General features: G+C 35.9%; 1 protein-coding gene and 1 pseudogene across 5 annotated transcripts in view; one reads left to right on the top strand and one right to left on the bottom strand.

Annotated features, from left to right (window-relative positions):
- BBS9 (Bardet-Biedl syndrome 9) overlaps nt 1-23,819 on the bottom strand; it is a 422,371-nt gene that overhangs the window by 348,616 nt on the left and 49,936 nt on the right. The gene's annotated exons all lie outside the window — the stretch shown is intronic.
- Nucleotides 21,910-22,419, top strand: LOC103558631 (V-type proton ATPase subunit G 1 pseudogene; annotated as a pseudogene).

Raw genomic sequence — 23,819 nt, 5'->3', positions numbered from 1 at the left:
TTCTAAGAAAACAAAAATAAACATTTTCAGCATCATCAATAGCCACCTAAACTGTCAATGTCAAGATTCAGATTTAACCTATAAGATTATTTCAGTTTTCCAGACAACGTCCCATTCCTCAATCCCCACTCTGTTTCTCCAATAGACATGGAATGCATTATTCTGGGAAATTTCTAATTGTTAAAGTCTGTTAAAAGTTTAAGTCAATGAACAAATGCTTCTCATTACAAAATTCAATAATTGTAATACAATTATGGATTTAACATGTAAAATCCTGAAAGCATTTTCTAAACAGATGAATTGTTTGAGAGTTACTACTTTCCTTAGGTTTGCCTACATGGAAACACATGTTTTTTCAATTATATAGGAAAGACTATGGCTTCTGTTCAAACCTTGGTTTTATTGTTTATAAAATTAGAAACAGATACAAATATATATAGATATATATACACACATATATAAACATATACACCAACGCTATATATTATACACGAACAGTTGAAAGGTTTAATGTGTTATATAAGAAGGTACTTTACACACATATGAGGAAATTAATGTTAAGCTCTCAAATGGATAATTCATTCATAAACGAGCCTCTTTAATCTCACAGATATGCTCGCACTTACTATCACAATTATTTATACAGTTCAGCCAAAATTAAAATAAATGAAAATATTGGTGAACTCTAGCACCTTTATTGTTTTTTAAATCAAGAATTATTTACAGTCATTGTTTGCCATTTTTAACTCAGAAAGGGAGGATTCTATTTTAATCTAGAGTGTCTCTAAGTGTTCACCAAAATCACACTGCATTTTCATCAATACCTCATTTACAAGTACATGTATTTCTGTTTATATCTAAATTTAGGATTAAAGGTGATTTAAATTTTCTTCCTAATAATTTTCTGTATTTTTCCAAATTTTCTGAGAATTATATATGGCCTTCATAATTTAAAAAAAAAGTAATTTTAAAGCAATAATTAAAACATTTGAGTATGAAATATAAATCAGAAAGCTTGGTATTGGTCACTTCTTCCAAAAACAAAATGTGTAACACCAAAGGGCTAATCTATGAGTTCGTGACTTCTCATGGTTTGCTCAAAAGGACATATATTAAGTTCTAATTCAGATCTGACAGTTGTAACAGGAAAGGAAAAGAGGGGTATAAGTTATACCTAAAATGCAGTCCTTAATTTTTGTTAATATTAATCCTATAATGTAGAGCAGCAGAGGTGATTTTACCCCCAAAGTGGTTGTCACACCAGGTAGGGGAGGAGGGGGGTGCCACTGGCATCCAATAGGTAGAGACCAGGGATGCTGCTAAACATCCTACAGTAGCACTGGACAGGTCCAAACCAAAACGTCAACCGTGCCAAGGGCAAGAAACCCTAATGTAAAGAAAATAAACCTCTTATGCTTAAATTAGAAATCAAAACCCTAAAGACAATGATAATGAATTTTAATTCAAAAAGTCGTTCCTATTTGCTTCTTTTGAAGGATACACTAATTTAGATTTTCCAAGCATCTAAACTACCCCCTTCTTTAAAATAGTTTAAAAAATAAAGCCTAACTCTTCTTTCACTCTCAGTTTTAATTCTCTGTCTTCACCTCCCTCAGCACACCCCTGACCCAAAATCAAGTATAAATTTGTAGCAAGAGACCTCAAGATATATACTCTCTTCCTTTTGTGCACATATCTTCTGGAATAAGGGAAATGACAGGTTTCCGAATTTGGATAAAAATAATTGAATCCAGCTGTCAAGGTTTTCATTTCACATCAATATTATTTTATTTTAATTGCTTCAACTAAATAAAGAGTGGAGGCTTTAAGGACTCTAAACGAACTACATACTGTATTATTATTCATCATAGCTTTTTGAAATTTACTTCATCTCACTTTTTTTGGTGCTGTGTTTTTTTAAATTGTGATAAAACATACATAATATAAAATTCACCATTTTAACCATTTTAAATGTACAGCTCTGCAGCATGAGGTACAGTCACATTGTTGTACAATCGTCACCACCATCTATCTGCAGAACTTTTTCATCTTTCTCAACTGCAACTCTGTACCCATTAAACACTAATTCCTCATTCCTTCCTCCTCCACAAAGAATTTAGCAGGGTCACTCATGAAATATGCCCCAAAAATGTAGCTATTATTACCAGTATTATATAGAATGTCTCATGCCAGCTTTTTAAAAATACAAATATGAATAATCACAAAACGCCTATGCAAAAGTAAATACCACACTCACCGAGTTCTCACATACTAAAACTCATTTAAGGAAACACCAACAAGAGCAGAAAAGTTAATTTTAAATATGCCTCAGTCAACTTTAAATCTATGTTAACAGATAAATGAAAACATTTACCAACTATAAGGAGGTTAGAAAATCAAACTGACAATTGTTACTACTTGGTTTACTACAAAGTGGCACGAGCCCTTGGACTAGCAGTCATCTACAAAATGGACTCAAATATAATAAATACTAAATAATCCTTTGAGTTTTTAGGATTCTAAACAAACAGAAGTTATGTCAGGCCTCATAGATGAAGAGGTAAAAGAAGTTTTTGATTTCAGGGAACTCAGAGTCTAATGAAAGAAACAGACAAATAAAAAATTGTAAGAGAGTGTAATATGTGTCATGATAGAAGCACACAAAGGGTTTTATAGATTCACATGAAAGGCATACCTAAGACTAGGAAATAAGTGAGGAGGTAAGAGTAATTGGTTGCAAAATCCTCCCACCGAAAAAGCGAATTAAATTTCGAGGGGCTGGCCCCATGGCCGAGTGGTTAAGTGCACATGCTGTGCTTCAGTGGCCCAGGGTTCATCAGTTTGGATCCTGGGTGTGGACCTACACACTGCTCACCAAGCCATGCTGTGGTGGCATCCCACATGGAACAACTAGAATGACCTACAACTAGGATGTATAACTATGTACTCGGGCTTTGGGGAGAAAAGAAAGAAAATAAAAAAGAGGAAGATTGGCAACAGATGTTAGCTCAGGGTCAATCTTCCTCACCAAAAAGCATTAAAAAAAGAAAAAGAAAAAAAAATTTCAAAGAAGTAGGAGTTGGCTAAATGAAAGACTGAGGGAAAGTGTATTTCACTGTGTAGACAAAAGCATGAGAAAGTATTGTTTCGAGTTGGGGTCTGAAGTAAGATCAGATCAGAGAGTTTAGCAGGGCCAGAGACTTACATAAGCCCTATTATTTTTCTTACAAGTGACGGGAGCCATGAGGAATTTAAGCAGGGCAAAGACAGGATCAGATTTGTGCTTTGAAAGATTACTCTAAAGCAGAACATAGAATGGAAGGTGAGAAGAAACAAGGAGCATAGGTAGCAAGATAAGGGGCATACAGACCAGCAGGGATGCTCTTTCAGGAATGCAGATGAGAAACAGAGAAAGCCCAAATTAAGGCAATGAAGGTAGAGATGGTGACGAAGCATCTTATTCCTCCATTTTCCATGTCATTTAAATTCCTTGGGGGACCTGCTGAACAGCATAGAAATCAAGGCCCATGACCCTGACCCTTCAGTTCATGGGGTATTAAAGATGTCACTCAGCTCCATCCATTATGCTAGCCTAGAAACTATCCCCCAAACTTTTTCTTAAACTCAACCACAAACTAATTTGATGCCTTGATTATGAGAGAGAAAAAAATTTAAAGGCAAACTCCACGTAATCTCTATCATTCCTATCAACAAACAGTTATGTGCATAAGGCTTTGACTTCTTAGAAAAACACACACATAACGTGAAATAAGAAAAAGTTTCAATTTTCAATAAAGTTCACGCTACATAGATAAGAGGCTAAAGTTATATTCAAACGCATCATAGTATCTGCTACTCCTAATTACACATTGGCTTCCTTTCATTTACAAAGACCACCTGATTTCACTGTGTATATCACAATATTTTCCTCTTAGGGTTAAAATTCCTATACTGTATTTGGTCTTTAATCAAGAATACTTCTTTTAAATAATATATTGGAATATATAGATACAGATTATGGTTGTTTTCTATTTCGATCATTTCCAACTCCCTCAAATGTAAACAAGATTCCCTTTTCAAAATACTCTCCTTATTTAAAATTCAAACACAAATGCATTTCCACATTCAAACTTGCCACATGCCTCAATGAAGAACAGCAACTCTGGCAAGGTTTGCAAGGTTGTTAAAATTTTTTAAAGAGGTTATAAGCAATTAAAAATTCACTCTAGTATATAAACAGTACAAAACCTTTATCTTCAGTTACTTGAATTGCCTCAAGCACTCTAGATTTATTCCAAAATTACAACGCTCTACAATTTCTGTCTTAGGAACAAAGCAGGTAATTTAAAAGCAAGGGAATTATCTAATCAAGGACATAACCTCCCACAGCAGAAGGCAGTTTCCCCCAATTTTTTTCTTCTTGTTAAAATGAAATAATCAGAAGAAGATATTTTCATTCCAAACTGAACTGTTTTAAAATAAATACTTTTTGCATAGAATTCACTGTACTTGGTGATTTCTATCTTATACATATTTTTTAAATCAAAATATAATTAGCATATTCATTTATACCAGACATTAATTATTTGCTGTATGTCTGGAACTGGGCTATGTATTAGAGATTAAAAACTTCAATAAAATATAGTCCTTGATCTCAAGAAAGAAATACTGGGGTCAAGAAATACTAAAACAAATTACTGCACCATAACTTAATACACCAATAATTAAAGGTAAGGTATAAACAAATTCTGTAGAGATAAACAAGCAGAAATAAGCAAACCAGCAGGCCAGACCAGGAGGGCTTCATGGAGAAGGTGACACTAGCAGAGCAGGGCCTCCGAGGAGGCTCTGGTTGCTGTTGATGAGCCATCAGTGGGTAACTGCAATCCAGACAGGAGAAACCACACGTGCAAAAAACACTGCTAAACTTAGAGGCTTTAGATTTTCCTCTTACGCTTTAGAAAAGGTACATGGCTTTAATTTTGTAGCTGTAAAACAAATTTCTTAGTCTAAATCAAAACCATAAAACATGATTTCTTTCCCCTTATCCTTAGCCAAGTCAAATTTTATAACTCACATTTAAAAGGTGGGCTTGGAGTGTTTCATTTTATTGTTATTACTCCACGCTAATCTCAGAATTAAGAAGGACGTCAGCATTTGTTTAGTACTAGTCGCTATAAGATTAAATGTAAATTAGTAAACACATGAATTGGATAACTTACAATAGGCAGATAATATATGTATGAAAGAAGGTATCACATAGAACTCACATCTTTACTAATAAAATCACAGTGTGCCTGCCTGAGAATCAATTACCTTCACATTTCATAAACATGATTGTGCTCAAAACTGCTTAAATCTAGCCTTTTTGTTTATGGACACAATTGTGTACAAAGCAGTTTTATATAGAATAGGAATCACCACAGTGGGGAAGACTCAGTCTAACCAGAGCAGGACTCTGGCACTCATGAAAGCAAACCCAAAGTGCAGGTCAACTGGGAAGGGCCCCAACATCCCAATCCCAGAGAGCTTCTCATATTCAGCAACAGAGGGTCAGTCAAAAAGCATCAGTGGCGTCCGCTCTGATCCTCCCTCAAAGTGGAAATATGCCTTTATTTTAACCACGTCATGATGCCTAACTCACAAACTCTTCTCATTTGAAGATATGTTGCCCCCAACTGTGGACCAACATAGGCATGAAATGTGCGCTCTGCCACATATCAGCTATATGCCCTTAAGAAAACTCTTTAAACCTTAGTTTCCTCATCTATAAAATAAACTACAGTTATACAACTCTCAGCAAAATGCCTGGCACATAGTAAGCACTCCATAAATGCTGTTGTGAGGCCTTCAACTGATAAAGGTGATTGCACAAGGTCTGTCAATCACCAGCAAAGTACTCAGCACAAGTCAGCAGGTAACCTACGTTGGTTTCCTACGTTGGTTTCTTTCTTTTCTTAAGGCTGGAACACTAGCATTTATTTACCTTATAACTCTAACAGTATCTAGCAAAGAGCTTCACAAAAGAAGCCTATGGTCAATCCTAACTAACTAAAAGGCTTGTGCAACTACTTCTGAATACTGACCAATTCCTCAATGTCACATGTGGTTCATAAGCTCTGGTTTCACCAGTTCAGTTACTGCACACTATAAAAATAATACCTTGACTTTACAAAAATGACTTTCTTACCAGGAGCTTAAGCCACTCCTAAATAACAGTTCATTACTGACCATGACAGGTTCAGGCAAATATACAACCATATTCTGAGGGAAATCCAAGGCTAAAAAAAGGATATCTTTTATACCAACAAAGTCCAGTCAACGGGAAAACAAGGACCCAATCTCAGAAATTTTTGCCTCAATTTGAGAGTTTTTCTCTCCCAGATTGCATTTCCTCAAAGGACAAAAGTACATTGATTCACAACAATTTTTCAAGTCTTCACTAAGTATTAAATCTACATACAGTTGTGATTAAACATTTATAAAAGGAACAATGTTAAAATATTTTCTTTATTAAACTATACCATATATATCCTTCCCTGTAATGTCTGAGGTCAATTCTAAGTCTTTTTGCTTTTTAAGGAGGTTGGCTTATTATATTAAGTATAATTATTTTTAAACCTATTACAAATAGAATAAATTAAAATTGTAAACAAAATTTAATGTTTTTATCCTCTGAGCTTTTTATAGTTCATCTTGTTTCCTTTGGCCATTTGCTTTTAATGTGCAACCAGTGAATAGAGGGTTTTTTATGTTTCACATTAAAAAACGCAGTCTTCCAAAAGCTCAGCCAGAAATGTCCATTTCAGAAAGCGTACTCCAGCCAGTTGGCTCTGTCAGTGACATATGTGCAAAGTGAAAATGTAACCCATAGTGATTTTCTGCAGGTCAGATGGAATCACTTAGCATACTCAACATGGTTTCCAGTCCATACCTCAAGAGGAATGTCCTTCAGCTAGCAAGTGTTTCTTTTAAAAGTCAGACCAGCTACTGTTGTTTAAACATTAGTGCTATCTTGGCATTGGAATATATGTGCATTCTGAGAATTATAAATTTTATTCTGTATCAAAATATAATTGAAATATATTTGCATTATAAACATTGTATGGCATCAATATAAAATTTAAGTAACCAGCGGGTAATGCTTAGGGAACTAAAATTTTTGAATTTTAATCATTTCCTCTGTTTTAAAAATTTCTTTAAGCCCAAAACACTTCACAGATATAAGGGCTCATATAAGCAGAAATACTAAATGTCAAATAAAGTATCTTTAGTGTTAAAAAATTAGGAACTGCAAATAATCTTAAGTATGCTCTTTTCTGTCACATAAGAAATGACTATTAATATACAGCCATTTTAGTAAAAACTACCATAAATACATCAATGTATGAGAAAATTTCAATTATTAAAGTTAAAACGCCAAATTTAACCAAATACATTCCTTTTTTCCCAAGGGTTGCATTTTAGTCGATGAACTATTTAAAAAAGAAAGGCAATCCCAAATACAAAATAATCAATGAAACAAAAATCAATTTGGTCCATCTGAGAGATCCTTTCCTTCACAGAATATGAATAAGCTAGGCAAAACATGCACCTATTGCACCAAATAAGGTCAAAGTCCTGCCACAGACTATGACCATGTGAAGAAGCCAAGCACAGTAAACTTCTTGCTGACCCTAAAACTGATTTTCAGTAGGCTTATTACCTAATTGCCTTTATACTCCCCAGAGATATCCTTTTTTTGAAAGATCAGAGATTGTTTTCATTATTAAAAGGCAATTCTTTTTTACTCCAGTGGTTTGTTACCTTGAATGGAATATAGTACCCATACTTTTCTTGTATGAAAAATAATTATGTTTCTTTGTATAGAGAGACACTAATTTCTTTCCTTGGTAAACAGAAAACAAAGTTCAGCTTGGTTTTTTGCAAGGATAGGACTGAGGCCTAGGTTTGGGAACCAAAAAATTGTGTCAACCATCAGTAAAGAACTTCTACTACTAATGGAAGAACCATTCTATTTTTAATGGCAGTGTTTAGAAAGGGTTATTCTTATTCTTATTAAAAGCAGAAGTGTAGATACCATTATACTGGCCAAAAGAACAGTGTGTACATTATGACATTATATATTTAACAGGAACACAGAAGGCCTGGTAGCCTAGTGTTAGAAGTGTGTGCTGCCTTGTAAGGGATCAGAGTTCAATGACATTAAACAAAGCCTTTGATCCCCAAATGGGCAAGAATGAGGAAACTAATAACAATGAATTACAGATGGTAATAACCCTTTCCCTGTCTAATGCAGGAATCAGCATTCAGATCTTCCTTTTTATGTTAGTTTCCTAAAACATGAAATTTTTCTAAGAAAATTCAAGAAAAAGGAACAGGATGCAAACCAAAGAGAAAATATCTCTTAATCTATTTTTATATTTAATTTAATGATAAAATGGTTCTACAGCTTCTCTTGTCTTCCAGCTCCTACCATTTCTATTAGTTCACCACGTTCGCTCCAACAAATGTGAGAAAAACATGCCAAGTTAATTCCTCTTACCATATAAAGGAATAGGAAGTAAATTGGGGCACTTCAGGCCGCGTATTTGAGAGGACGTACCTCCATTCACATATGAATATAAAAATATGGAACCAGTCAGTAATAAATGCATTCTGAACTATTTTCTGGTCCTGAGAATAAGCTTCTATGAAACCAACCAGAGCCTTTTATTTAATCCCCAAATAGCAAAAATGGATGCAGAAGTTGGACAGACGCAGTTAATTAGCTAGTGATGCGATCAAAGCTACAGGTGTAGCTTTGTTAGTACTACTTGAATTCGGTCCCAGACTCTTTTTTTTTTAAAGATTGGCACCTGAGCTAACATCTGTTGCTAATCTTTTTCTTCTCCTTCTCCCCAAAGCCCCCCAGTACATAGTTGTATACTCTAGTTGTAGGCCCTTCTAGTTGTGGCACGTGGGACGCTGCCTGACAAGAAGTGCCATATCCACGCCTGGGGTCCCAACTGGCCAAATCCTGGGCCGCCTAAGTGGAGCGCGCGAACTTAACCACAGGGCCGGCCCCAGTATCCCAGATCCTTAAAGTAATTTTATTCCTTCCTACAAAGCATCCCTACCATTTTGGCACCCCTTAGAATTTACACACATATAAGTAGATGAAATGTTAGAGGAAGACAACATATCAGAAAGAAAAGATAAGGCTAAGGGAAGCCAAGGAATAGGAAAATAAGGGGGAAAAACTGAATTAGCAAATATATAATTTAAAAATCTGTGAGTTTGTCTACTATTAATGCAACTTCCAAAAAAAATGTCTTTCTAAATACATGCAAAATCGCTTGGAGAGGAAAGTGATTTACCAAACTGATCAAAGAAAAGAAATTTTATCTTGTAAATACGATGTTACTTTCATCTTAAATTAATCCTATATTGAATAGTAGCAATGTACGCACTATAATGTTTCTATTTGTTTCCTGATATCTTAAGAGCTAGAGACTATCAAAGGTCTAAATAAATGTTAAAATTTCTTTTTTTCTTCCAAGTAAAAACACTATAACTAGAACAAAGTGGAAAAAATACTAGCATGCTTTTATTTACATATAGTCCACAAATACATAATTGATCCTGAGGCCAGGAACCCAGGTCTTCTTGTAGAGAATTAATAATTGTTTTCAATTCCAAAGAGGTAGGAAAGCATTGACCTAAAGAAGTATTTATCTTACAACATCTTTGTAGAAAGTATATTTATATGGATGCTGCCAATTAGCAACTTAAGAGAACACAGGAAAACAATACATCATTCCCATCAGAAACTTGGCTCTCTGATGTTGTATAATTGTGCTCCAGGCATTCCAAGTAAGAATTCAGAAGACACTTCTTCAGAGAAACCATGTTCTCAGCATTAGATATACATATAACAGTAATAAACTTTATGTCCATTATAGATTAAATGAGCTTTTGTGGAACCTAATCACCATTAATAGCACTATATCTATGGGAAATGCATTCAAGTGCCAAAAAAGGAGTAAATTTTTGGAAGACAACTACAACTTCATCATAATTAAGGAGTTACTATGGATACAGCAGGGTTGAATTATTCCATATAAAAATTTCATTGATTATATATAATATTCTATTGACATATTTGCCTGACGTGTAGGGCAGATCAAAATCTTTCACAAGATTTCTCCCAAATTTCTGCCTTGGAACACTAGTCTCATAAAAAGCTCAACGAAAAATAAGAGCTTCACGTTCATCAAGATGTGGAAAATAGTACATCCTACAGCCCCTCTCAGAGTTACAGTTGCACATTTGAGCATATTAACGGCACTAAGAACTCCTATATAAATTTGATCAAACCAGTATTTTCCAGACTTATTTGGCCAAGAAACACCTATTCGCACATTGTAGAATCGCCATTCAGCTGGATATACTTTGAGAAGCTCTGCTTTAGACAAACTAATCAAAATCAGGCTTCTGAAAAATCATTCCTTCCCAAAGAAATAGGCTCTGTCTTGGCCCCTGACATTTGCACTGCTATTCTCTTTTTTTTTTAACTTTATTGAGAAATAATTGACAAATATAATTGCACACATTTAAAGTATATAACATGATGATTTTATATATGTATACATTGTGGACTGATTACCAAGATAAAGATAACTAACACATCCATCACTTCACATAGTTAACTGTGTGTGTGTGTGTGTGTGTGTGTGTGTGTGTGGTGAAAAGGCTTAAGATCTACTCTCAGCAACTTTCAAGTATACAATTCAACAGTATAGTTACCATGCTGTACATTAGGTTCTCAGAGGTTATTCTTCTTATAACTGAAAATCTGTACTCTTTGACTTACAGCATCCCATTTCCCCCTCCCCATTCGCCCTTTTCTTTTTCCCTAGATCCTTTCATTTCTTTTCAAGTGCCAGTTTTGAGGTCACCTTCTTGGAAACCTATCCTGACCCCCTAAACCAATTTAGGTACACAGCAACCTGAATTTCCCTTACCATTTTTTTCATACCTAGAATGAAAGTATTACCATTCTATTTTCCAGCACCACTCAGGGTCCTGGAGCAAGACCTTGGAGTCACCTCAAGTTCAGATCTCAGCTCTGCCCTTTACTAACTTGGAAACTTTGAACAGATTACTGAAGGTCTCTGAATTTTCTCGTATGAAAAATTAGGGTAAAGTACCACCTATTTCTTACAGGTACTTATTTCTTAAGGTATATGTAATCGGTATTGCAAAGCACCTAGCACAGTATCTGAAACAGTACTCACATATGATAGCTATTATTAATCACGTCAAAGTTGAAATGAAATGACGAAAGACATTTATGAAGCCTATGAAGTCTAACATTCTTATTTGTGTATTCTTCGTCAGTACATCACATATTTCCATTTTAATTAAACAAGTAGGTTACTTCTTTGAAGGAAATTATCTGAGAAAGATTACCAGAAGTCCAATAATCAGAATAACAAACGTTTTCAAATTATTATCTTTTGTCATTGCCAAAGCTATGTAATATTTACAAACATGATATCTGTGCTTATCAAAGGGCTGACTGAAAACCCCCTGTGAAGTCACAGAAGCCTATCATACAACATTTGAGTCTCTGGGGGGCAATTATCAGGCATTTACTTACTTGTGAAACTTGGTTTATTTTTAACCATTTTAAATCATAAAACTAATACAACTGAATAGTCAGAAGAGCAGCAAATGAAAAGGTAAGGTCTCCTTCCTGAACCCAGCAGAGTACAAGCAGGAAACAATTCTATTCTTTCTCATCATCATCCCTTTAAACCCGCTCTTTGGAATCGTTCTCCCCTGCTCCTGGATGAAATCTATGGCAGATCTTATAGTTTTCCTGTTCTCCGTCAGGAAATCATGAATAATCTTGTTTTCCAAGTATTTTAAGAAGTCTAGGGGCTGGCCCCGTGGCCAAATGGTTAAGTTCGCGCGCTCCGCTGCAGGCGGCCCAGTGTTTTGTTGGTTCAAATCCTGGGCGCGGACATGGCACTGCTCATCAAACCACGCTGAGGCAGCATCCCACATGCCACAACTAGAAGGATCCACAACTAAAATATACAACTATGTACCGGGGGGCTTTGGGGAGAAAAAGGAAAAAATAAAATCTTTAAAAAAAAAAAGAAGTCTAGACACTCTTGGAGGATTTCAACTTCCCCAACACAGAATTAACTAGCCCTTCCCACTGTAAGCTATCATAAAGTGGACAAAATATATCAGGCTACTGTCAGCAGGCATTTGACAATAGACAGCACAAGTCTATGACACCAAGAGAAGGGAAATTCATGAGTGAGCCCCAACACAGCCCAAGCTCTCTGTCAAGAGACAAGTTCCAACTGCAGCACAACAAGCTGGAGTCTAAGCACAGCACAGCGGCCCCACTAAGCTGAGGAGGCAGAAATCAGAGCTGGAGGCAACTGAGGAACCTGAAATCTGTGGGGCAGAACACCAGAGAGAAAGAAGTCTTGCAGTGGGAGAAACAGAAGGCTGTGAGACAGTTCCCTGAGAGTCTCTGATTGAGCACTGAGCTGAGCATGCATACGGAGAGACTGAGCAGGATTTATCAGAGGATGACTACACAGGGGTGAAAACAAAACAGATCTCAGAGGTCAAGCAGTTCTGGGGAATGTTAAAGGTCTGGCCCAGCAGATATGGAGACACCTCTTTAACATCTTGTAAACACTCCGAGAAAGGGTGCTCCCTAAGAGCAAGAACCATGCCCCAGAGTAAGGCCTGCTCTAGACCCACCTAACAAAGCCTAAAACCAAGCCCTAACAAGATCCACAGGGTAGAGAGAGTTAGAAAGTTGGGACATCTGAAATGAAAGTTCAGGAAATACCTTGGACTTTCCACAGATCTGCCCTACAAGAACATAAATTCAAGCCACCAGAAGCTCAAGGTTATCAGCCAGTAATTGAACTTGTTATTTTCAATCTTTTTTATTTTAGCTTTTTTGCTATTTATGTAGAGGTATCTCATTATAGTTTTAATTTGAATTTCCCTGAGGCCTAATGATGCTGAGTATCTTTTCATGTCCTTATTGGGCCACTTGTGTATCTTCTTTTCTGATATGTCTCTTCAAATATTTGTCCGTTTTTAAAAATTGGATTATTTACCTTTTTATTGAGTTATAAGAGTGCATCACATATTTGAGATACAACTCATTTGTCAGCTATATGCATTGTGAATATTTTCTCTCAGTCCAAGGATTGCATTTTCATTTTCTTAACAATTGTCTTTTGAAGACTAGAAAGTTTTAATTTTGGTCAAGTATTATTTATCATTTTCTTTATGATTAGTGCTTTGTATGCCCTAAGAAATCTTTGCCTACTCAAAGGTCATAAAGATTTTCTCTTATTTTTTGTTCTATAAGTGTTAACGGTTTTAGCTTTTAAATTTAGATCTATGATCCATTTCATGTTACATTTTGTGGGTTTTCTTCTTGTTTTTGCATTGATTTATTTTCCATTGCTGAACCAATCATGTATTCCTAGGATAAATTCTAATTGGTCATGATAAGTTATTCATTTTATATATTGCTAGATTCCATTTGTATCATTTTAGTATTTTTGCAACTGTGTTAATGAGAGATACTGACTGGAATTTTCCCTTCTTATAATATCTTTGGCAGCTTTAGTATCAAAGCTATATAGGCCTCATAAAATGGGTCAGGAAGCATTCCCTCCTCATCGATTTTTAGAAAGAGTTTATATAATATTGATATTATTTCTTTCTTAAACATTTAATATATTTCACCTGTGAAACTATCTGAGCTAGAAGGTTTTTTTGTGGAAAGGCTTTTTATTATGAGATCACAATTTTTAATAGATATAGGGCTATTCAGACTTTCTATTTCTTCTTGTGTCAGTTTTTGGTAAATTGTGGTCTTCAAGTAATTTGTCTTATTTCATATAAGTTATTAAATTAATGGAATAAAGTTATTTATAATATTCCTATTAGTATCTCTGGGATCTGAAAGTGTCTTTTAAAAAACAGAGTTTCTGGATTCAGAGAATATTGGTGGTCATCTAATTCTAAAACCCTCCCTCCTTTACTGTTCTGAAAAAAACAAAAAACCACACTGCACCCATACCTTCTGCATTATGTTAAGACCGAGAACGCTGCAACCTTCACTCCAAGTAGAGGGGCGAAAAATTCCAACAGCACTTCCACCATCAGCCCACTGCTACTACCAGAAACCTAAGGGTAAAGAGAGTGGGGAGGGGAAGGCTGACAAGATTCTATAAAAAAGAGCAGAGGGAAACAGAGATCCTAGGGAAAGTACAGACAAAATCAAAAGTGAAACAATAAATGCAAACATAACTGAACATAGGTTGGCACCTAGGAGTTCATGGCTCCAGCCACAGGGAAGGAGCTTCAAAGTATGCAGGAATGGAAGTGGCAGCCTTAGAGAGGCACTTGATTCTGAGAGTGAGTTAGCTGGAAAAAAATAGAGACAAAGGTTTGTGTCACTTTGGAAGAAGGGACGTATAAATATGTAATGGGAAAGGCAAGAAAGAACCATGTAGGAATGGATTGAAATTGGAGATAGTGATGTGAACTTGTGATATCTAAATAATGTCTATATATGAGTATATGGTGTTTATGTGCGTATATGCATGTTTATGTATCTGTGAGGGTTTATGTACATTTGTATATGTACATGTACATATTTCCTAGCTTTGTCCTCTGAAAGGGCCTAAAAGCAAAGAACCATGTAACATGAGTGCACTCAGCACTCAGATCTTGGTCTCTGATATCACTTCCCACTAAAAGGAACCAGGATTCCTCAGAGAAATAGCTTATTCCATGGCTGGAGCAGGACAGGTATAAGATGATCCTAATAACATCTTTGCTATGCTAGAAAGTAAAGAAATGCTTTAAAAAAAGATGAAGGAGCCAGCTTGAAGAGGCTTCCACTGGGCAAATCTGGGAAAATTTTTTTGTTTTTTTTTTAGGAAGATTAGCCCTGAGCTAACATCCGTGCCCATCTTCCTCCACTTTATATGTGGGACGCCTACCTCAGCATGGCTTGCCAAGCAGTGCCACATCCACACCCAGATCCAAACCAGCGAACTCTGGGCCACCGAAGCGGAACCTGTGCACTTAACCACTGTATCACCAGGAGGCCCCAATGGGATTTGAAACACTAAATCTGGGAAAATTTAAGCACCAAAATTATTAAGTTCAGTACTGAATTATAAACCATTAGGGAAAACAGACATTCATGATTTCACATTAATAATAAATAGACAAATAAATGAGAGAGAAGGGATATCTACTGCATATAATAGAACAATGAGGGCCAACTGGCAAATGTGGAGGAAGAGCTGACTCAGAAAAATCCTTCTGTAACAATCACAGTAAAGATTTTATCAGGTAAGAATCATCAATGAATGATAAATTTAAAGGAAAATTTTGACAAAAAGCAGGATACTTTTACTGCTTACTAGTAGCAAGGGGGGAAAACAGTAATTATACAGTGGAGAAATCAGGTAACAACTTGACCAGCAGTTCAAAATTAATCATCAATGAAGGTAACTCTATGATACCGTGAGAAGAATGCAATACCACCTATTCTTGGCAGTATTCTGACCAAGAATGTATAGTCTCAATGTAATCATAAGGAAAAAACTGACAGACAAAATGAGGAATGTTTTATTTTTTTACATGGCGAGGGAGACTATATTCTTCAAAAATGCCAACGTCATAAAAGACAAGGAAAGGCTGTGGAAATTTTCTAGCTTAAAAGAGGCTAAAGATAAATGTAGCTGGATGCATTGCCTGCCTCTAAACTAGATCCTCTAATAGTAGGAGGGAAATGTTATAAAGCACATTATTATATTATTAGATCAACTCACAAAATTAGAATTTGGACCTCAGAATAGATAAAAGCATTATATCAATGTATTTTATGAAATTAATAACTACTGTGGTTATGTAAGAGTATTCTTATTCTTAGGAAATTCACACTAAAGTGTTTAGGGATGAAAGTGTATGCAATGTAGGGATGTATGTAATGTACTCTCAAATGGTTCAGAAAAAAACTGTTATACATGAGACACAGAGAGTTAGCAAAAGAGAAACAGAGAAAGAAATGATAAAGCAAATGAGATACAAATATTAACAATGGGAAAATCTGGGTAAAGGGTATAAAGGCATTTCTTATATTATTTTTAACTTCAGAGAAAACAAAGAAAGGAAATGTAATCACATCTCAGCCATCAGTACTGTCTACACGGTCATAATAATGTAAATTCTTAAATTAGTTAGAAAAAAGCTCAAGCTGCTATAACAAAGATACCCCAAAATACAATGACTTAAATTAGTTTTTTTTTTTAATTTCAAGTGTACATCATTATATTTCAATTCCTGTGTAGACTACACCATGTTCACCACCCAAAGACTAATTACCATCCATCACCATACCCATGAACCCAGTCACCCCTTTCGCCCTCCTTCCTCCCCACATCCCGTCTGGTAACCACAAATCTAATCTCTGTATCTATGTGATTGTTATTCTTGTTTTTATCTTCTACTTATGAGTGAGATCATACGGTATTTGACTTTCTCCCTCTGACTTATTTCGCTTAAGCTTAACACCCTCAAGGTCCATCCATGTTGTCAATAATGGCAAGATTTCATCTTTCTTACAGCTGAGTAGTATTCCATTGTGTGTACATACCACATCTTCTCTATCCACTCCTCCCTTGATGGGTATTTAGGTTGTTTCCAAGTCTCGGCTATTGTGAATAATGCCACAATGAATACAGGAGCACATATATCTTCATGCATTTGTGTTTTCATGATCTTTGGATAAATACTCAGCAGAGGAATAGCTGGATCATACGGTAGTCCTAGTCTTAATTTTGGGGGAATCTCCATACCGTTTTCCATAGCGGCTGCACCAGTTTGCATTCCCACCAGCAGTGCACAAGAGTTCCCTTTTCTCCACATCCCCTCCAACACTTGTAATTTCTTGTCTTGTTAATTACAGCCATTCTGACGGGCATAAGGTGGTATCTCATTGTAGTTTTCATTTACATTTCCCTAGTAATTAGTGATGTTGAACATCTTTTTGTGTGCCTGTTGGCCATCTGCATATCTTCTTTGGCAAAAGGCCAATTCAGATCTTGTGCCCATTTTTTAATTGGGTTGTTAGGTTTTTTGTTGCTGAGATGTATGAGTTCTTTATATAGTTAGGATATTAACCCCTTATCAGATACACAGTTTGCAAATATCTTCTCCCAATTGTTAGGTTGTCTTTTCGTTTTGTTGATGGTTTCCTTTGCTGTGCAGAAGCTTTTTAGTTTGATGCAGTTCCATTTGTTTATGTTTTCTATTGTTTCCCTCACCTGGTCAGACGTGGTATTTGAAAATATGCGTCTAAGACTGATGTTGAAGAGCGAAGTGCCTATGTTTTCTTCCAGAAATTTTATGGTTTCAGGTCTTACATTCAAGTCTTTAATCCACTTTGAGTTAATGGGTTTTTTGTGCATGAGTTTTTGTACAGTGTAAGATAATGGTCTGTTTTCATTCTCTTGCATGTGGCTGTCCAGTTTTCCCAACACCATTTATTGAAAGAGACTTTCCCTTCTCCATTGTATGTTCTTGGCTCCTTTGTCAAAAATTAGCTGTCCTTGGATGTGTAAGTTTATTTCTGGGCTCTCAATTCTGTCCCATTGATCCGTGTGTCTGTTTTTGTGCCAGTATCACGCTGTTTTGATTACTATAACTTTGTAGTATATTTTGAAATCAGAGAGTGTGATACCTCCAGCTTTGTTCATTTTTCTCAGGATTCCATTGGCTATTCAGGGTCTTTTGTTGTTCCATATAAATTTTAGGATTGTTTTATTTCTGTGAAAAATGTCATTGGAACTTTGATAGGCACTGCACTGAATCTGTAGATTGCTTTAGGAAGTATGGACATTTTCACTATGTTAATTCTTCCAATCCAAGAGAAAGAATATCTTTAGATTTCTTTGTGTCATCCTCAATTTCTTTCAGCAACGTTTTATAGTTTTCAGTGTACAAGTCTTTCACATCTTTGGTTAAATTTATTCCTAGGTATTTTATTCTTTTTGTTGCAATTGTAAATAGGATTGTATTCGTAATTTCTCTTTCTTCTACTTTCATTGTTAGTGTAGAGAAACACAACTGATTCTTGTACGTTGATTTTGCATCCTGCAACTTTACCATATTCATTTACTATTTCTAAAAGTTTTCGGTGAATTCTTTAGAGTTTTCTATATATAAAATCATGTCATTTGAAGATAGTGACAGTTTCACTTCTTCCTTTCCAATTTGGATCCTTTTTACTACTTTTTCTTGCCTGATTTCTCTGGCTAGACTTCCAATACTATGTTAAATAAGAGTGGTGAAAGTGGGCATGCTTATCTGGTTCCTATTCTTAAAGGAATAGCTTTCAGTTTTTCTCCCTTGAGTATGATATTAGCTGTGGGTTTGTCATACACGGCATCTATTATCTTGAGGTACTTTCCTTCTATACCCATTTTATTCAGCGTTTTTATCATAAATGGATGCTGTTTCTTGTCAAACGCTTTATCTCTATCTATTGGGATGATCATGTGATTTTTGTTCTTCATTTTGTTAATGTGATGCATCATGTTTATTGATTTGCAGATGTTGAACCATCCCTGCACCCCTAGAATAAATCCCACTTGACCATGGTTGATGATCTTTTCAATGTACTGTTGTACTCAATTTGCTAGAATTGAGGATTGAGAATTTTTGCATCGATGTTCATCAGTCATATTGCCTTGTAATTTCCCTTTTTTGTGTTGTCCTTGTCTGCTTTTGGTATCAGGTAATATTGATCTCATAGAATTAATTAGGAAGCCTCCCCTCCTCTTCAATTTTCTGGAAGAGTTTGAGAAGGATAGGTACTAAGTCTTCTTTGAATGTTTGGTAGAATTCACCAGGGAAGCTCTCTGGTCTTGGACTTTTATTTTGGGGGAGGTTTTTGATTACTGTTTTGATCTCCTTACTGGTTATTGGTCTATTCAAATTCTCTATTTCTTCTTGATTCAGTTTTGGAAGGTTGTATGATTCTAAGAATGTATCCATTTCTTCTAGATTATCCAATTTGTTGGTGTATAGTTTTTCATAGTATTTTCTTATAATCTTTTGTATATCTGAGGTGTCCATTGTAATTTCTCCTCTTTCATTTCTGATTTTATCTATTTGAGCCTTCTCTCTTTTTTTCTTGGTGAGTCTAGCTAAAGGTTTATCAATTTTGTTTATCTTTTCAAAGAACCAGCTCTTAGTTCATTGGTTCTTTCTATTTTTTTTTCAGTCTCTATTTCATTTATTTTTGCTCTGATTTTTATTATTTCCTTCCTTCTACTGATTTGGGGCTTTGTTTGTTCTTCTTTTTCTAGTTGCTTTATGTGTGCTATGAGATTATTTGAGATTTTCCTTGTTTGTTGAGGTAGGCCTGTATTACTATAAACTTCACTCTTAGAACTGCTTTTGCTGTATTCCATAAATTCATAAATTTTGTCATGTTGCATTTTCTTTTTTTTTTTTTAAAGATTTTATTTGTTTTTCCTTTTTCTCCCCAAAGCCCCCCGGTACATAGTTGTATATTCTTAGTTGTGGGTCCTTCTAGTTGTGGTGTGTGAGATGCTGCCTCAGCGTGGCTTGATGAGCAGTGCCATGTCCGCGCCCAGGATTCGGACCAACAAAACACTGGGCCGCCTGCAACGGAGCGCGCGAACTTAACCACTCAGCCACGGGGCCAGCCCTGGCATGTTGTATTTTCATTTTCATTTGTCTCTAAGTATTTTTTTATCTCTCCTTTAATTTCTTCATTGACCCAATTGTTGTTCAGTAGCATTTTGTTTAATCTCCACATATTTGTGGCTTTAACAATTTTCTTCCTATAGCTGATTTCTAGTTTCATACCATTGTGGTCATAAAATATGCTTGGTATTATTTCAATCTTCTTAAGTTTATTGAGACGTGTTTTGTGGCCTAATATGTGATCTATCCTAGAGAATGTTCCATGTGCATAAGAAAAGAATGTGTATTCTGCAGTTTTTGGATGGACTATTCTGTATATATCTACTAAGTCCATCTGGTATAATGTGTCACTTAAAGCCAACGTTTCCCTATTGATCTTCTGTTTGGATGATCTATCCATTGGTGTAAGTGGAGTGTTAAAGTCCCCTACTATTACTGTGTTACTATTTCTCCTTTTATGTCTGTTAATAACTGCTTTATATATTTAGGTGCTCCTATGTTGGGCACATAGATATTTACAAGTGTTGTATCCTCTTGCTGGATTGTTCCCTTTATCATTATGTAGTGCTCTTCTTTGTCTCTTGTTACAGTTTTTGTTTTAAAGACTCTTTTGTCTGATATAAGTTTTGCTACCCCAGCTTTCTTTTCATTGTCGTTTGCAATGGAGTATCTTTTTCCATTCCTTCATTTTTCAGTTTGTTAGTGTCTAAGTCTGAAGTGTGTCTTTTATATGCAGCATATATATGGGACTTTTTCATCCAATCAGCCACCCTATATCCTTTGATTGGAGCATTTAGTCCATTGACATTTAAAGTAGCTGTTGATAAGTATGTCCTTTTTGCCATTTTGCTACTTTTTTTCTGGGTGTTTTAGTAGTTCTTCTCTGTTCTTTTCTTCCTTTCTTGCTCTCTTCCCTTGTGGCTTGATGGTTTTCTTTAGTATTATGTTTGAGTTCCTTTCTCTTAATTTTTTGTGTATTTATTATAGGCTTCTGGTTTGTGATTACCATGAGGTTTATACACCACAACCTATATATATAGCAATCTATATTAAGTTGATGGTCTCTTAAGTTTGACCTCTTACTAAAAGCTTAAATTAGACAGTTCATATTTATTTTGCTAACTACAGAGACAATTTCTTCTCTTAACCCTTCCCACATCCCTATAAGTAATCCCACCTCTTTAAAGTCCCTTCATTTGAACCATCTGCCATGAATTCTCTTTCCTGCTGGTATCTCAACTGATACAGTACTTAGGGATTTGGGGACTGATTTGCCCACATATTTGATGAATGCACAGATCGCTTCCCTGCCAGGGAAAAAAGGAAACAATAGAAATAGATGGCATGCAATAGAATCACAACTGTTCAAATTATCATTGGTGTGGTGTGGGATGGAGTGCCAGTGAAGGAAAAGGTTTTGAAAGATAAATGGCTATTGCACTTTATTTGATGACAACAGTAATTGCAAAGATTGCTCAGTGGGCTAACTACTCTACTTAAACTCTTAAAAAATAAAAATGCTTGGGACTTTGAACTCCCCAAATCAAGGTACAAGTGGAAAACCCAAAATTTCTATGAGGGCCATGTAACTGAGTGACACTGTGCAAAGAAAAAAAGGAAATACACAGACCTTCTATGCTTCATTAAGCCCTGAGAACATCAAATGCCACATGATCCATTAGTCAAAATGTGGCTTATAGAATTCCAGTTATATATGAAGTTTTGACCCAGGTCTTCCTCACAGTTAGTTCTGTGGGTGCATAGACCCATCCTGCCATTATTTTGCAATTTGTTTAATGCACAGTTGGAACAGATATACTCATGAACTGGCTGAATCCCTACGTTAGCTTCTTGTCTAATAAAGAGCATTATGAAAGCTATTATGATAGCAAGGGCTAATTGGAATCTCTTGGAACTGTCCCCAACCCACCAAAATAGCACACTTTTCAAAATCAATACTCATCCCTAAGGAAATCGCAGAGATTAGTGCCACCATCAAAGACGTGAAAGATACAACGACGATGCATCCTCATTCAATATCCTGTTTGGCCTGTGAAAGAGCCAAATGGATCTTGGATAATGACTATGGATTATCATAAACTTAGTTAGGAGAGATTCCAACTACAGCTGCTATCCAAAAATATGGTATATTTAGTGGAAAAGGTCAACATAGCTCATGAAACTTAGTGCAAATCTGTTAACCTATACATTTTTTAATCCAAATTAATAAAGACAATCACCAGTAGTTTCCTTTGATTGTCAAAGATAGTAGTATAGGCTACTGCCATGACCAGTCAGTTGAAAGGCATCTAGCAGCTGCAGGATGAGAAGTGGGCCACACAGAAGATGTCTGAGGCCTACAAGCAAAAGAACCTGAAGCTGAAGCAGGACAAAGAAGTTTAGGCTGAAGTTTAACCGTACCACCTGCAGGAGAAAGGGTTCAGGGCCAAGGAAGCTGTGCCTCTGGGATCCCATGACAGCTGCAACACCGAAGTGGAGAAGGAGACCCAGGAGATGACCATCCTCCAGACCTACTTCCGGCAGCACACGTATGAAGTTCCGGATAACCTCTTGGCCTTTGTTTGCAACATCTGGCTAGAAATCCATGAAAACTACCACATAAATTGATCGGAGACAGAGAAAGAAGCACCTGTTCCATAGATTGGCATGTTTAGTTGCCTTCAGGGAATATGAAGCTTTAGCAAAGCTCAAGTTATATTCTTGTGAACAGACATTAAATTATTTCTCTATATTATATAGTAGGTCCCTTCATTTTTTTGAGAATAGTAAATCTGGCTTCTTTGTACAAACTTAGAGCTTATCCAAAGATTTCATCTTTTTACCTCATATTTCTTAGAAATTTAATGGGTATACATTGTCTGTTTTCCTATGCTTTTTAGCTCAAGCAACATATACATCAATACTGGCTTTTTCTTTCTTAGATATAGCAAAAAAAAAAAAAAATTTGAAGAAAAATGGGATTAAATATTTTTCCCTAAAGCTTTCTTGAAGGTCAGGAACTTTATCGATGAAAAAGTAGTTATTTGTATAAATAGTTATGTGTAACCTGTGTGAAGCAGCAGCCAGCCTTAAAATAGTCCTTTCTCGCTAAGGGTTGGAACAATGAATAATGGTGGCATTGTTTGGGCTGCTTTTAGTTTCTCTTAATCAAAATTACTAGATGACAGAATTCAAGAACTTGTTAAGTGTTATTACTTGGTGTACTGATAATCATTTAAAAGTAAAGACACTTTGTCATGAAAAAAAAGTCTATCTTCACTCTCTTGCTTCAGGGCTATTCAATTTTCCTGATCTTTGTTTTAAGACTGTCCTCAGGGAACTTGACCATCTCGATATCCCAAGGAACATAATCCTGGTCCAATATATTGATGACATTATAACTAGACCTGGTAAGCAGGAAGTGGAAGTGCCTCATAAAAATTCAAGAGCCTGCCACACTATGAAGTTTCCAGGAAAGTCTGGGGCATGTTAGGATATACTCCCCCCAAAAACATCTTGCTTCACCGTGCACTGCCTTGCAAGAAGGAAAAAGTACAAAACTTAGAGAGTCTCTTTGAATTTTGGAAATAACATATAGCACATTCAAGTAAAGCTAATATTTTGAAGTAGAGCTCAGAGCAAGAGAAGGCTCTGACGCTGAGAAAGGCTGCAATGTAAGCTGCCCTGCCTTAAGGGCCAGCAGACTCAACGGTACTTGAATTCTCTATGGCAGATAGATCTGCTCTATATAGCCTCTGGAAAGCCCCACAAGGAGAGTCACTGCACATACCCCAGAATCTTCTGTCAAAAATTATTCTCTATTTGAGAAACAGCTCCTGGTTCTACTGGGCCATGGTACAGATTGAACTTCTAGCTATAGCACACCAAGTAAATCCAGGACCAGAGCTGCCCATCATGAAGTGGGCTACCCAGTCTACTGAGATATGAAATTGAGAATGTGAAGCAGCATTTCATCATTAAATAGAAATAAAATATATGAATGGGGAAAAAGAGACATAAATTGAATG

This window comes from Equus przewalskii, chromosome 4 (genome assembly GCF_037783145.1).
Source record: "Equus przewalskii isolate Varuska chromosome 4, EquPr2, whole genome shotgun sequence".
NCBI classification, from domain to species: domain Eukaryota; kingdom Metazoa; phylum Chordata; class Mammalia; order Perissodactyla; family Equidae; genus Equus; species Equus przewalskii.
Note: the sequence above shows the minus strand (reverse complement) of the source record. Positions and strands in the feature narration are given on the sequence as shown.